Raw genomic sequence first — 16,515 nt, 5'->3', positions numbered from 1 at the left:
AACGTTTGCTAAAAAAGGCGAAGTCGAATCGAATCATCATTGAGAGTGTTGGATGAACACCATAGATGAAAGGTCATCACATGATTCGACGGGTCTTCACTCGGATTTCCATTAAATTTAGGAATATTTGGCTGAAGTTTATGAGAAATCGCCGGCCACCAAGGGGCATAAGCGATTGGATTGTTCGTTAGCCGATTTAGATCTGGTAACTCTAGAGTCGCCATGAAGGGCAACTGTTGATTCAGGTTCGGCGAAGCGTACCCAAGATAATATGGGATCGCCTGAGCAATGGGTCTTTGCATACCAACATAATGCATTTGATGTTGATAACTTTGATAAGGTGGTTGGGCATAACCAATTTGAGACCATTAGTTATAACCGTTTTGAATGTATGGCTGCCCATTACCTGCAAAGTTTTGCTGCTCAGGTCCTTGGTAATCTTGTTGGAATTGTGGTTGTTGATATTGCACCAGCCATGGTTGTGAAACCATTTTCTGTTGCCCAATACTAGACATTTGACCAAGATGAGGGGTAATAATAACCATTTGAGCCTGTGTCGCTCCAGTTAAGGAGCCACTAACTAGTGATTGTTGTTGTGACGCAGAGACAAGAGGCTGTTGTACAACGACCTGAGAAACTTGAGGTTGGCATATAACAGGCAATGCTTGTACTTGCGACACCATCACAATAGCTGGTGTAGTGGGGATGTTTGACATAGGGAGACTCGGTTGCATTGAGTATACAACTCTTGGTTGTTGAGGCAGTATTGGCATCCAACCGCTAGATGTGATTCCAATTTGACCTGAATTCGGTTGTGAACTCTCATATGGCAGCAATCCAGTGCTCAAGGGAATGATTTTCCTTTGGAGACTAGACTGCCCAAATTGATGTTGTGAAGGATCAATTTGTTGAGATTCAACATAAGAGATTCCAGATACTATTCCAGATGAACAAACGGGAACAGACCATACTGTCGAAATAGTCCCTGGGTGGACTCCTTCTAGCGGTTGAGAGCTAGTTGGGACAGATGGTATACCAGTGAACATCGTCGGAGTGGTGGCAAGAGGTTCTGCTACCGCTGTATCGGACAAGACAATCCTAGATGTCGATGGTTGTCCAGACATATTGATTCTATCCAAAAGACTTCCCAGTGCTTCTACAGGAACTTGCGATGAAGGGGTATTAACTTCTGAAGTAGAAGGATATAGGTGGATCTCAGTCCCAAAATGCGATGGAGTACTGGATGGAAGATCCTCTGTAATCTCTTCTATAGCAATCAATCTAGGTGGAAGAGGCAGACCGTCAGGTCCGTAAAATATTTCCGTTGCCGAAGAAGGTATAGATTCTACAGTGACAGATGTTGGAGGGGTAACACCTTCTGAATAAACCCTAGATGGAGTTGGTTCAGGAATAGAAGTGTTTACTATTACAGTAGGATCAATTCTAATCTCCTCTGTAACTGCGGAACTTCTTCTGTAGAGGCAGGGATACCAGAAATGGTTGGAGTAACTAGAGTCTCAGAGGATATTTGAAACACAAGTTTCAATCAAACCAGGAGACTTTGACTCGGTTAAACGAGTTCGCTTGACTCGGAATGGTTTAGTTTCCGGAGTCAAAGACGGTTGACTCGTTAGTCTCCATGAACGATCAGGTTTTTATTGACTTTCTTCCACGATTGCGGATTTATTTGATCAACTCAAAATAAGAGGGGAAAATGTTATTCCGTATTAAATGAATTTTAGACGCTTTGACGCAACTTGCTTTTTCACTTTTTAAGAGTCGAGGAAAAGCTAAAGATGACTCTAGTCACCTTCGATTTTTAATGAGCCTGAAGTGACAAGTGCTCAGATGGACCTTTTCCTTTAAGGAGTCTGAAAAGGAATGAAAGAGACTGCTCTGGAAATCTAGACAGAGGGATTACCAAACCAATCACAAAACTGCAGAATACTTTCTACGGTACGGCAATCAATATTCCCGAATGTTGTGTTCAGTGCATTGCGATCGATAGGGTGGCAGACACGACTTCCTAAGGATAAAGGATATAGCCTATTGTGGTCTCCCAATATATACTCAACGGTACGTGGGAACACAAGTCCATATTGGCACTTATCGTCTCAAAGAGGAGGAATCACCCAACCTATGATGAAAGCAACAGTTACCAGGCTTTATGATGCTGGAATACATCTCTAGCCTAGACTTCTAGATGTTGTGCGTTAGGTTCCAAAGCGTTTTTATGTTCATTAAATTACAATTGACCTTTCTTAAGAAATTTTCCTTTCAGGTTCACCGCATGATGTAGATATAAAATTCCTAAAATGCAATCTAAGATGATAAACAATCATTTAATCTTCTTTTTGCAATGAAAATCCTAGCTACTAAGGAAAGAGAAATGAAATTCTTTCAACATAGAGCAGAGAGCACACACTAGATGCATTGTCCTAAATAAAAAATCGACAAGCAATCTAAATGAAAAGGCACGTGCATGTATTTGTTTTCCGCTTTCTTAATGTGTGAATGACAAAAAGGATGCTAAATACAAATCTGAATTATTTCTTCTTTCAAAGTGACAGTACTAACGATTTTCTTTTCAAAAAACGACAAGAAGGTAAGACGACACTTTGCGATTTTGAATTGAAAACTAATTTCGACACTTGAAATACTACTAATTCAGATCAAATACAAGAGTAACAGTATAATCGACTATCAAGAATAGTAGGATTCTTTTCTTTGACTGAAAATGACACTTGCGACATTTCCAAATCAAAAGATGACAGTTCGATTAAGCTACTATTTTGTAAAAGAGAACTGTAAATGGCGCACAATACATAAAAACATTCACAATTCTTTGTATAATAGAGGTTGGATGATGCAAAGAAGGGGGTTTCAACAGTGGTCTACTGATCATAGACAACAAAACTCCTGAATAAAACTGAAGACAGTGAAGAAAAAACCAAAATCTGGAGGCAGATCTAGTCTTGTCTGATCATCGCACCTGCAACACAAGGAAATAGGGATGCATCCCACCTACTGCACATGGGAGGTGCGATGCATCCAGATTTCCTAAAGGAGAGGGTGCGATGGTCAAGGAACAAGACTTTAACTTGGTTTTTGGTCACAGTTTGCAGTTTAGTTCAGGGATTTAGGCCGAGAAAATGATAGTCAGTAACTACAAAGTATAGGGCTGATCTAATGAGGTTACTCAAGCTACCTCTAGGGCACTTAGGATGTTTGCAAGTCAATTGTTTAGTTCATAAACAAACCCAGAGATTGACTGAAGCAACGTTGATCTACTTTGTACTTGCATAGAAAACGCAATTCGAAGGCTAGATGGCTTGACTTAAGGCTCCATCTGTGGTTTATGAATCAAACAAATAGAGACAAGCAATCAAACTAATCGCTCCCCAGCAAAGTCGCCATTTTGTTATCAGGAAATCTAGTGTCTATTCAGAGCTTCTAGTCCCACTAAGATGGGTAGCTATCTTAGAAACAAACAGATTAAAGTCACTTGTTTTTCCTTTACAAGAGAGAGATGAGAAAGAAGAAAAGAGTACCAACCTCAGTCTTCTGCTTGGCTCCTTGCTTGTTTCCTTTCCCCTTGGACAGAATCTCGTCACTGCTTCCTTACTTGTCCAACTTCAAAGAGCACCTATAGATTCACAGCAGCATAATACCATCAAAGCATAGAGATCTTTCACTGTAAACAATATAGGATCAGATATATATTGACCATATAAATGCATATAACAACACAATATTCAGAGATCCATAGGAATATGGAGGAAAACTCAAATAGATTCATTAGTAAAAAGTCATAGAGGAGAGGATTATAACCACTTGGTCTGACCTAATGCCATCCTCCCAGCTTGAAAGCCCTCTTCACCTCACACAAAGCAAGATCACTCAACAATGTCTTGAAAGAGAAACCAGCAGCACCTCTTTGCAAATTACCCAATTCCAACCTTTGGATCTCTTGGATGAGGGATCCATTTATAGATATTTGCAGGGGGGTGAGTCAGCTTCTGGGATTTTGATTAGTGTCATCTCTCTGATAGTTCTTGGTTCCACATGGAGATTTTAGATCTCTTACTCATCCCTGGGCGAACTCAGAGAGGCAAGTGTCAAATGAGCAGCTTCTAGAAGATTCTTTGGGTTTCCACCTAGCAAACTTCTTGTGCCATTTGTCTACTCTCGCTCATCGCACCCTATAGAAGGGCTTTCCAGTATGCATCGCACTTTTTTCATGTGGCAGGTGAGATGCATCGCACCTTTAGCACTGGGCAGTCTGTATGGTCCTGCTTTGACCAGTTTTGAGTATTTTTTCATGGAGAACTTCTGGGAGACGATGTAATCAGTTGACCTTGCTCCTTTAGGGTATGAAACAACACTTTTAGGGACTTAGAAGCCCTTGGATTATGGACATATGTGATTGGGTTTGCAGTGCCCAAATATGTCTATAACACTATTGACATTTATGTTAAGCCTGGTGTCATTGAAAATGTTCATATTGGGGTAACTTGTTATCCTAATGAGATCAAGCTTTGTACTCGCCTTTTTCAAGAGTTTTGAGATGTTTCTGCATGGTTGTATGAAGAAGTGTCTAGCATTGACCCAAGTATATGCGTGCACGAAATTCTAACTTATCCTGACGTGAAGCAAGTTCACCAATGGCTTTGTCCTATGCACCCTAGAAAATCGGCCGCCATTAAGGGAGAAGTTGAAAAACTTCTTAAAGCTGGATTTATTTATCCTATTCCTCTGATAGATTGGGTGTCCAATATTGTACTGGTGACTAAGAAGCAAGGCACCATTCGGGTCTGTGTTGATTACCATGACATTAATCATGCCTGTCCGAAGGACAATTATCCCACTCCTTTTATAGACCAGATCATAGATGAATGTGCTAGGAGTGAGATTTTCTCCTTTATGGATAGTTTCTCTAGTTATAACCAGATAAACATTGCACCCGCTGATCAACACAAGACCGCCTTTATCTGTTCGTGGGGGACTTTTGCATATAAGAAGATCCTTTTTGGCCTCAAGAATGTTGGGGCTACATTGCATTGGGTGATGTCTTATGCTTTTCATGACATTGAAAACATTGTTAAACCTTATTTGGATGAGCTTCCTGTTCATTCACATAAGAGTCACGACCATCCCGATCAATGTCAACAAATCTTTCTTCATTGTCGACACTATAACATTTGGCTTAATCCACAGAAGTGTGTCTTTTGCGCCAAATCTGGATGACTTCTCACTTTTATTGTTTTGAAGGATGGTATTCATCTTGATCCTCTCAAAGTCGAGGCTATTGTTAATCTACCCCATCCCTCTTCGTTGCATCAACTACATAGTCTACAAGGGAATGAAATTTTCCTTCGTCGTTTTGTGCCTAACTATGCTGAGCTAGCTTCAGGGTTCACTCAATTGATTAAGAAAGGAACTCTGTTTCATTGGGATGAGACTACCCAAAAACCTTTTGATGACTTGAAAGCTTTCCTCATTAATGCTCCTTTATTGCACCCTCCGAACTATCACCTTAATTATTTCCTCTATCTAGCTGCAGCTTCTAGCACTATTGCCATGGTTTTGGTAGAAGATGATGACGAAGGTCATGAACATGTCATTTATTACCTTAGTCACAATCTCCTCGATTCTAAGACCTATTATGCTCATGTCGAGAAGTTAGCTTTGGCTATTGTTCAGGCTATTCAATGCTTTCGGCATTATATTCTCCTCCACACTAAAACCGTGATTTATGACTACAACCCCATGACATATATTCTGACTCATCAGTTGCTTGGGGGTAAATATTCCAAGTGGATTGTCATCCTCCAGGAATTTGATTTGGTGTTCACTACTTCCAAATTGAAGAAATCACTTGTATTTTCTGAGTTGATTTGCTCTTTTCCCTCTGCTTCTCTCCCTGCTGGTGCTGATGAGCAGTTACCCGATGAGACTCTCTTTCTAATTAGCACTCTCGATCCTTGGTACAGTGATATCATCATGTATCTCCAAACTTCTACCTTCTGGTCTGCGTTTTCCAAGGATGATCGCCAACGCATTCAGCATCAATCCCAACCTTACCGCATCATTTGGGATACTTTATACTGCATTGGTGTTGATTCAATTCTTCGCCGATGTTTAACTCTCGATGAGGCTGAAAGAGTCTTGAATGACTGCCACTTTGGCACATGTGGTGGTCATCTGTCTGGCTATTCCACTACTCAAAATATCCTCCATGCTGGTTACTTTTGGCCCTCCATCTTTAAGGATTGCATTCTTGCTGTCCAAAAATGCCACCAGTGCCATATTTATTATCGGAAAATGCGTGCCCCACCCACTCTCTTTCACCTCATTATTACCATTGGTCCCTTTTCCAAATGGGAATTTATTTTATGACATGTAACCCTCATTTGGCAGTGGGGCATGGTTATATTATCGTTTCCATGGATTACTTCACCAAATGGGCCGAAGCGGTGAATACATATTCAGCTGACAGTAAAACGACGACTCAATTTCTATTCAATCATGTTATTTCCAGGTTTGGAGTGCCTCAAGCCATTGTCACTGACCATGGCTCCCATTTTCGCGATTACATGATGGCTGAGCTGACTTCAAAATTGGGCTTGCATCATGACAACTCAACTCTGTATTACCCTTAGGCTAATGGCCAAGTTGAAGCAATAAACAAATTTTAGTTACTATGCTTCAACGCACCATTAGGATGCACAAATCCAATTGGCATCTCATGATTTTTTCATCTCTATGGGCCTACCGAACCTCGACTAAAGACGCAACTAGATTCACACCTTTCCATCTCGTCTATGGTCTGGAAGCTACCTTACTAATTGAATGTGAAATTCCCTCACTCAAATTGGTTGTCAAATTACTCCCCGAAACCTCGCCTCAAGAAGAGCGTCTCCTATATTTGGAACGACTAGATGAAACCCACCGTCTCACTGCTTTAGTCATTGAAGATCATAAAAAGTGATTTAAATCCCATTTTGATCAATTAGTCTCTCCTCCTACTTTCTCAAAAGGTGATTTGGTCTTTCTGTTTGACCAAGCTAACGATAAGTTAGGGGCAGGTAAATTCGAAGCCATGTGGAATGGACCCTATATTGTCAAGCGTGTATTACAAAAAGGGGCCTATGAGCTAATTGATTATGAGGGTAACCCTTTGACCAAGCCCCGCAATGGGCTGTACCTCAAAATTATTATGCGTGAGTCATCTCGCATGGTTACTTGTGTACATAAATGTGTTATTAATTTTTTTGTAATTTGGTTTGGTGTGTTTTTTCAAGCAGCTTTTCTTGTTATTATGTCTTCACCTGATTTGCAAATGTTTGTGACTTCTTACGTTGGTTTCGTTGATGGTGCTTGTCGTAGTACTCAGAATCTATCATCCACGGCATGGACTATTTATGCCCGTCATGGTGAGTTTATTAATCTTCAAGGTATTTGTTTGGGTCAAACAACTAATAACATTGTTGAATATAGCACAGTTATCGAACTCTTGTCAGAAGCCATTGCTCTTGACATTCGAGAAATGGTTGTTAACCTTGATTCGCAACTTGTTGTTCTTCAGCTCAATGGGAAATATTCTGTCAGAAACCCTCATATATTGAGAATGTATTTCTGTATTCGTCTATTGGAAAGAAATTTTGATTATAACACATATCATCACATTCCTAGACATATGAATAAATTCATAGATGCCTTGGCTAATTATGTTTTAGACATACATTTACGCAATATGTGAAAAAAAATTGTATCATAATAAACAGGAAATATAGCATATATATATATATATATATATATATATATATATATGTCGATAATGTTTGAGTGTGATACATCAACATCCAAAAAATAATATATGTGTTCTGAATACATATGTGGCTCACAGGCCTCAAAATTGTAAATGATAAACTATGGACCATTCTGCGTGGTGATCATGATAAGATGTTACTGCTCATACTACACGAGTTAGTAATCATCAAATCCGATCTGACACCCCCACTGTGTGCCTCTAATAGCGGTGAGGAATGTCCTCGATCTGTGCATACTCTAGGATTCCTCTGGTCAAGTCCTCCAGATTTCAGGAAATCTCTTCTTCGTTGTCTACTCCTTCTTGATAAGGAGCGACCTCAAACTGTCGAGCCACACGTCTAGCTATAGGGGACATCCCTGCTGGTATTTCCAGTCCAACATCTGCAATTACATAGTCAAGATGTCACGAATACATATATGCAAAAAAATTAAAAATCCAAAAACCAAAAATGTTTTGCTCAACTCCATCATCAAAATCCTCTCCCTCTGGGAGTAGCATGTTAGGATCACCACAAAAGTCAGTCCCGCTATATGGCCAATCCTCCACAATAATCAGTTGACGCCACAACCACACAAAGAAAGTGAGCTTGTATGACATGTGTTGTCCCCCTCCAGTCCTGGGCATCAGCTCGCCCCAATGGACCATCCGTGGATCTCGTGGAATCAGGGGGTTCACCTCCGCTAGCTGGTAATTGAATAGTGGGATTCGTTCCAGGAAGAAAGTCACCAGAACAGAACCATATGCAAATTGCCTTAGGTTCCCTACCTTGCATTTGGATAATTGGCGTTTCATATCACTTTCATGGATTTCGCCCAGTTGAAGACAGTGGGCGTTGTGCAGTCTACAACATACTAGAACTTCGATTTCTTGGACTCAAGTAATGCTTAAGCCCTAGCTACTCTGTTAATGATCAAGAGAAGCACCTTCAAGATCAGATCTTTTATGGTCATGATGTCGATCTTACCACTTGTATATTTGAGAGCTCCCAGGCAATGTTCTACAAGGAGCATGTTGATACTCGCCCCAATGGGTCTGCCTCCATACAATTGGATTGGTTCCCCTCTACGGGACAATCCAATAATGAAGTAAATGTCTAAAGTCTCTAGCTCTAGCTCTTGATCATGGATCACAAATACCTCTCGTCCAATGTCCCATAGATTGATTAGGTATTGTAGTAGCTCAGGTTGAGCCCGTAGGCCCAGTGTAAGAAAGAACTTGAGGAGCCCACAGTTCCTCAGTGCATCCAGGTAGTTTGGATCTTCCAATGCCAATGCATCTATTCTTTCATGCTCATGTTCTTTCCACTCGATCACCATCTTTCGTTCTGTAATTTGTCTGCAAACACCATGCATTCAACTTAATATCAGTCATTGAAGGGCAAAAATCTGATTTTAAGGCAGTAAAATTGGGCGAAAATGAAATTTTTTAGTTCGATGTGCTGGCGCGACTGTTTTTAAAATAGGTGCACTAACCAGCGTGAATGTCCATGTTAAAAGCCCCTGATCGGTGCAGTCCCGTGCCTAGATCCCGCGCCGACCGAGGGCGATTTTTTTTTTTCCAAAACTCCCTTAAAATCCCAAAAAGATGGTCAAATGCATGAAAACCAGACATCAATACAAAGAGTAGGGCCTCAGATCTTACCTGAAATAGACGGTTTTTTGATCAGCCTCCTGGATCTGCCACAATCTGCTCCTGAAGATTTAGGGCACAAGTGGGTAAAAATTGCTCCAAATGAGGTAAATAAGGTAAATGGTAAAAAATGTTTAACTTTCTCCCTTTTTATAAATTTTTCACCATGTTTTAGGGTTTTAAAAGCATTTTTTCACCATTTTACCTTAGAAACAGATAATATGTTTGCTTCTTGTGTAGTGACAGGTGATGGTTTGTTGTTGGTGATATGAAACTAGAGTCATATTTAAGCTCTTTTCCTGACTCGTAAAAAACTAAAATGAAAAGATTGCCAAGTATTTTTCCCTTTTTGACTCGTTAAAGAAAATAAAAATGGGGAGTCTGCTTTAAGCCCTTTTCTGACTCTCAAAACACGAAAATATTGCTGAGTTCTTGTCATTTTGACCTCGTAAATGGTTTCGAAACATCGTTTACCCAGTATACGTTTACCCCTTTTTCGGGCTGGGATAAACTATTTATGAAAAAGGTACTCCTTGGCTGACATGGTCAAGAGGTTCTTTTGAGTATTGTTTTCTACCTTTTCGGGCTCGAGAGACAACTTTACGAAAAGGGACCTTTTGGAGTTTTCTTTTCCGTGTCTTTTTCAAACTCTCTAAACATGAAAAAGATACTGAGTTTTCCCTTTGTCAAACTCGTTAAACTTTAAATGACATCAGATTCGTCACCATGACGGAAACAAGCTTCTCCTTCCTAGGGCTTGTTAATCTTACTAGGTCAAATCTAACCAGAGGATGGACATACATTACAAGCATATGCCATCCCCTTCAAGCTTGTGATAAAAAGTAATTGGGGTACCTGCCAAAAATGGTGGGGGAAAATGGGAAATTTTTACTAGTTGTGTTGGCAGCTTGTCACTCTTGAACATGACACTTTTTTACTTCATGTCAGGTTGGGATATCCCCACTTCATCATTGACCTTCCTGGGTTTGGGCCGCCAATTTTTTTTCTTTCCATTTGATCTCTGCCACGTCATCATGACCTTCGATCCTATGGATCCAAAAGCTGCCAAACTCCAGAGTCATGTCACCGATATGTTCAAGAGTTAATCCTTCTACAGTTTACACTCATTCCTAATTCTCTATATCATTCATAATCATTGCATCCCTTGTCTTGTGTCAATGATGTGGGATACATCATGGCCCTCCTTCAACAAGGTCACTTCCTATCGACTTCAGCTCATTATTTGGGAAGTTGGCCAAGAGACTCCCTTCCAGTACCTTAGAGCTTGCATGCCCTAATGGCAAGTTCTTCACACTCGATGACAAGTTCTCATCATTGGCTTTCGATTGAGTGACTTCACAAGTGTTCGACTTCAATTCCTTATTCACACTCTGTGAATTGTGTTACTGGTACCTTGGGAGCCATTGTGATTATTAGTGGTTTCTCTCATGCTTGTTAACAGTTCACATCATTGACTAGTAATCAAGCGATTTTCTAGCATGTTCGACATCAACACATTTATTCACATGCTAGAATTTGTACTTTGATCGGGTCATGTTGGAGCGCAAGACCCTGGGCTCAGATTACACAAGTCCAGGTTGAATAGCAATGTGACATGATCATGCTTACATACATGTCTTTTTCAGATGGATGGCTATGACCATACCATGAGTCTATTATATGTGATCCTTCTGATTATTGGATGGCTACGACCATACCTTAGGTTTGATTTGATACTTCTTACTAGATGGTTGCGCCCATACCTTGGATCCATTTACATGATCTTCTTTTGGATGGCTGCATCCATACCATGATTCATGTATCAGAGATTTCAGTGATGTATATGTATCTATGCTTGCTTGTAGGTTTTCCGACGGCGGCCTCTAGTTCCATGCATCTACTCATAAAGCATTTCACCCCTCACTCTTGTTTGGCCTTCATGCTTTAGGGGGCATCTGTTACACAACATTTTGTCACTGTCCCTGTACTCCCCATTCCTTGATCCTGGAGGACCTCGACAGTGACCCTCATATGTTTCCCCACCATGAAGAACATATCCCTACACAACTCTTCATTTGCAGAACATTTCCCTCTTACATCATTTCCCAAGAATATTCCTTCAAGCTTAGTTTTCAAGACCAGCGCTAGCACTCAATTTATTCCCTGTGCCGATTTGTAAAGTCTAACACTGGGCCTGGCGCCGAACGGCACTATTCAACCATTCATGACCTGCGCCAACCCTCTTTTGGAAAGTTTTTAAAAATGGAGTCGAAGCTTCTTGGTCTAGAAGCTTCGTGAACAAAAGTCTGGTAAATGGTTGAGCAAGATAGAGCCGTGGGATACAATTTGGGCTCCTTTCCCCTATTAAAATGGAACAAACCAAAAGGGATAAGGCCTCTCCCACCATAAGAGGATCCATTTCCCCTCTATCAAAGCTATATAAACTCCTCATTTCACAAACTCAGCTAGCTAATGCAAGTGCTGAAATAATTTGCAAATCGTGAGAGCCATATTGAGAACCTTAGCCTTCTAGTTTGTGTGTGAAGGGAGAATAAGCTTATAGTGTTTGGTTTGGAGCAAAAGGAAAGAGTCCTTGAACTTCCATTTTTTTTAGGGTGAATCATGAGATGCTTATAGTACTTCTGGAACCCAGACATGCCAAAGGGAACCTGCGACGTCAAGGCTCTGGTTGTATTTCTCTTTGAAGTTTATATCAATATAACTAATGGTTTATTTCCTATATTATGTGTAATATTTCATTTGATAGCTTAAAACTCCTTGACCTTTTAAGTTGATTGAATTTGATTTTATGCTATCATGTTTGTTGTTGTTTCTTGCATGTTTGTTTCAAGTATTGGAATGAAAGGAACAAAAGGAAGATAGAGAAAGGAAGCAAGATCACCATCAAGTGGATTAGCATTATAAGAGATAGGCCCCCTTATTCAATTCTAATCTAAGGAAATTTACATTAAATTGTCTTGTTTGCGGCTAGACCCACTCTCTTCGGCTAGAGGGATCGTCTCTATCCACAGAGAGGATACTCCTACTCCACAACTAGTAACTCAACCCACCACTTACACAGGGCTTCCAGAGTGTTTGTCCAACCAAGGCTTCCAGGACTAGTAACTCAACTCACCAAGGGCTTCTAGAGAATTTGTCCAACTAGGGCTTCCAGGACTAGTAACTCAACCCACAAAGGGCTTCCAGAGCATTTTTCCAACCAGGGCTTCCAGGACTAGTAACTCAACCCACCAAGGGCTTCCAGAGCATTTGTCCAACTAGGGCTTCCAAGACTAGTAACTCAACCCAAGTTGTGACAGGGCTTCCAAATCATTTGTCCAGCAAGGGCTTCCAGGACTAGTAACTCAACCCAAGCTATTACAAGGCTTCTAGAGCATTTTTTTAACTAGGGCTTCTAGGACTAATAACTCAATCCAAGCTAAGGAAACAGGAGAACTAACCAAAACAAAGAAATGAAAGTAAACCCACAATCACCATGGCTATCTAGGAAATGGAAAGGCTAGGCAATCCACTGTCAATCCTGGTCATTCTCCACGCCAATGACATATCATAACCAAGAAACCACCTGCATGTGCCATGCATGCCAAAACTAGTGAAGAAAATCATACATGCAAGTCGGTACTTGCAAGCAATATGATGTAGTTGTTGATGTCCATGCCCTCTTGTGATTTCCTGCTCTTCCTTTGCCTTCTTGCTCCAAGAATCCAAGTATGTCACACCCTCCAAGAGTGCTCCAAGAAAACTCTAAGTATCCAAGAGTATGAGAGAGATAGAGAATAATGAGAGAGCTCCCAAAACTAAACTAACAAAAGATTCACACTGAAAAGAAGAAGCTTGCCAACTAATCCTCAGAAGCCTTTTTATTAATGAGACCTCTATTTTTTTCATTTTCCATTATTTTCCTTCATTTTCCTCCTCACATGAAACCTGTGACCTTTCACCTCCATTTTCTCCTATTTTCCATTATTTTCATAAATAAATGTGCCAAAATAACTCTTTACCTCTTTAATGCCTTTGCCAATTTCCTTAACCATAAACAACCAAATGAACACCCACTAGGATGTTCTACCCAACATTCAGCTTGGAATACGTGTCCCATCATCTGTGGTATTTATATATATTTTTACATGGAATTTTCACCAGGGTTGTTACAGTTGCTCTTTAATGTAGGAGGTACACCTACAAAGAGGAAGGAAATGTTGTATTTGAACGATTATGGAGACTATTTATAAGAGTATTTTTTCTATTTTTTTTATTAATATAAGCTCATAATTTTGCTTTCATTATCATTTTAATGTTCGCTTTTCAAATATTCTATGTAGTTTTATCTTTGAAAATTTTGTGAAGGTTGTCTATTTTTTCGATGCAAATGGTAGATTATCTTGCATTTCCTTGAAATTTGTTAACTCATGGTTTATATCAGTTTTATCATTCTTTAGTAATTTGAATTCTAAGAATGATATTGATTTTGGGCATTAGTGCAATTAAATTTTTCGTGATTTTATTTTGGGATTTTCATTATAAAGGATGTCATTCCTTTTTTAAATTGAGTTTGCAATTTAACTATGATTAATTCTTATGTGTTATCTTGCGTCGTGATTTATTGATTGATTTGATTCATGAATAGATCAATGAAATGTCTTTCAAACTTCGGAAGTCATTGCAGTTCTCTTTCTCTTAAGCTAACACTAATAGTAGTTGCATGTCATAACATTTATTGATGTATTAATGTATAAACGAATCTAGTTTGATTTCATTTCATTTGTAGAAGCTAAAGACTTGCATTGTTGTGGTTTTTCATCAAGTTCACTTTAGCATCGAGAATTTTTATCATTTTAAACTAGTTATTGCATATTTAGTTAGAATTCTTATTATTCCTCATTCTTTATATAAAACAGAACATGCATTCATAGACCCCGCTAGTTACATGAGTTTCTAGACATGTCGTTTTGTATATAATGTACATATGTATTTGTTACAGTAGCAACATGTAATGTTTACTTAGATTACTTAGTAATTGCTTTTCATTTTTTATATAATATTGCATTCGTATATGATAGTTTTAGGATAATTGCAGGATTTCTTTATTTTTTCCTTTTGCAAGAGGAAGAGGCTAAAGGTTAACGGAGTCTCTAAACCCATTAGGGGTGACTACTCTAAATGGCTTTGGTTGTATGAAGAGCCACGGTTTGGGTCACTTCCTCGTTGTTGACTAGGTGTGTTAACGCCCGCATCAACATAAAAATATCCCCAAATAAGGTGGAGTAAATATCAAGAGTATCTAAATCTAGTATAACCTAACGTGTAAAGTACATTATCATAAGTGTGTTAAGGAAATAATCCATCTGATCCAGGTGGATGTTGGTGGCCACCCACCTATCCCATTTGGACCCCCACAACTGTCTCTTTCAGTCTTTCTGTTTCCTTAATTATAGCACAGTTTACTATTTTTAGCAATTTTTTGGGTCCTAAACTTCCGGAGCCGTTTTGAGGCCCCAAACGACGTTTTTTTGGGAAATCCACCGCCAGCGATTTTTCTGTCTAAAAATCATCTTTTTTGTCGTAGTGCTCGGTAGGGGTGATTTTAGGGGCGAATGTTTGCCCTTTGGCGAAATTAAGGGGTTTTATATTTTTAGTGGGCGAATATTCTATATCATAGTACATTTTTACAAATCACCTCAAATAGCCCACCTTATTTTAAGGGAGAGGGTAAAAAAGGTAAATTTAGCCTTTGAAATTAGGAGTTACAATCTTCCATTCGCCCATTCTCAAGAATAGGTTTTATTTAAGTGAAACCATTCTCCCATTTTCAAGAATAGGTTTTATTTAAGTGAATCCTATGGGCCAAAGGCCCAAATACCATATTTATAAAAGAGGTATGGTAAATTAATAAAAATATAAATAAATGAGAGGTATGGTAAATAAATAAAGCATTTTTTATATTTACTCCATAAGTCACCTTATATACATGAAGGGTGTAAACAAATAAAAATATAAGTAAAGTGGAGGTATGGTAAATAAATAAAACATCATTTTATACTTACTCAAAAGGTATGGTAAATAAATAAAAATATAAATAAACTAGACGCATGGTAAATAAATAAAACCTCTTTTTATATTTAGTCCATAACCCTCATTCTATTTATGAAAGGTTTTATTTAAGTGAATCCTATGGGCCAAATACCATATTTGTAAAAGAGCTATGGTAAATTAATAAAAATATAAATAAGCGAGAGGTATGGTAAACAAATAAAACATTTTTTTATATTTACTCCATAAGTCACCTTGTATTTATGAATGGTATGGTAAATTAATAAAAATATAAATAAACGAGAGGTATGGTAAACAAATAAAACATTTTTTTATATTTACTCCATAAGTCACCTTATATTTATACTATGGGACAAATATTGACCCATGGTATTCACCAAAATGGCATATGGTATTGACCCATGGAATTCACTTGGAATGTAGCCTATTTAAATGGGGGAATTAAACCAGCATAGATCCATCTTTACTCTGGATCTACTAACCCCCGAGAGGTATCAAATATCGTGATATGCAAACTAGCATAAAGTGAAAAAATATTTGATCCGATCAAGAGTAAAAATGGATGTAAATATCGTGATATGCAAACTAGCATAGAGTGAAAAAATATTTGATCCGATCAAGAGTAAAAATGGATGGTGTAATTTAATGTATGTTAAACATTTTAGCTTGGTTAAAATAAAAATCAACTATTAATTTTATTAATTTTTATAAATTACTAATAGTAATTTTTAAGCTCCAGGTTTATGATAACCCATGGTATTGACCCATGGTATTCATGTGAGCATAGACTATTTAAAGGGGAAATTCTATCTTAGATCCATCTTAATTCTGGGTCTACCAAGTGCTCAGAGGGATAAATAGATTTCATGCCCCTAAGAGTGGTAGATGTGGACTTAAGATGGATATAGGTTGGTTTTTGTGATAATGAAGATATTAAATAGACTTAGGAAATTATATTGTAAAAACATCTTAACGTGAAT

This window comes from Pinus tabuliformis, chromosome 5_2 (genome assembly GCF_031772625.1).
Source record: "Pinus tabuliformis cultivar Carrire ecotype Pingquan chromosome 5_2, CPIR1, whole genome shotgun sequence".
Classification (NCBI taxonomy): domain Eukaryota; kingdom Viridiplantae; phylum Streptophyta; class Pinopsida; order Pinales; family Pinaceae; genus Pinus; species Pinus tabuliformis.
This window is presented reverse-complemented; position numbering follows the sequence as displayed.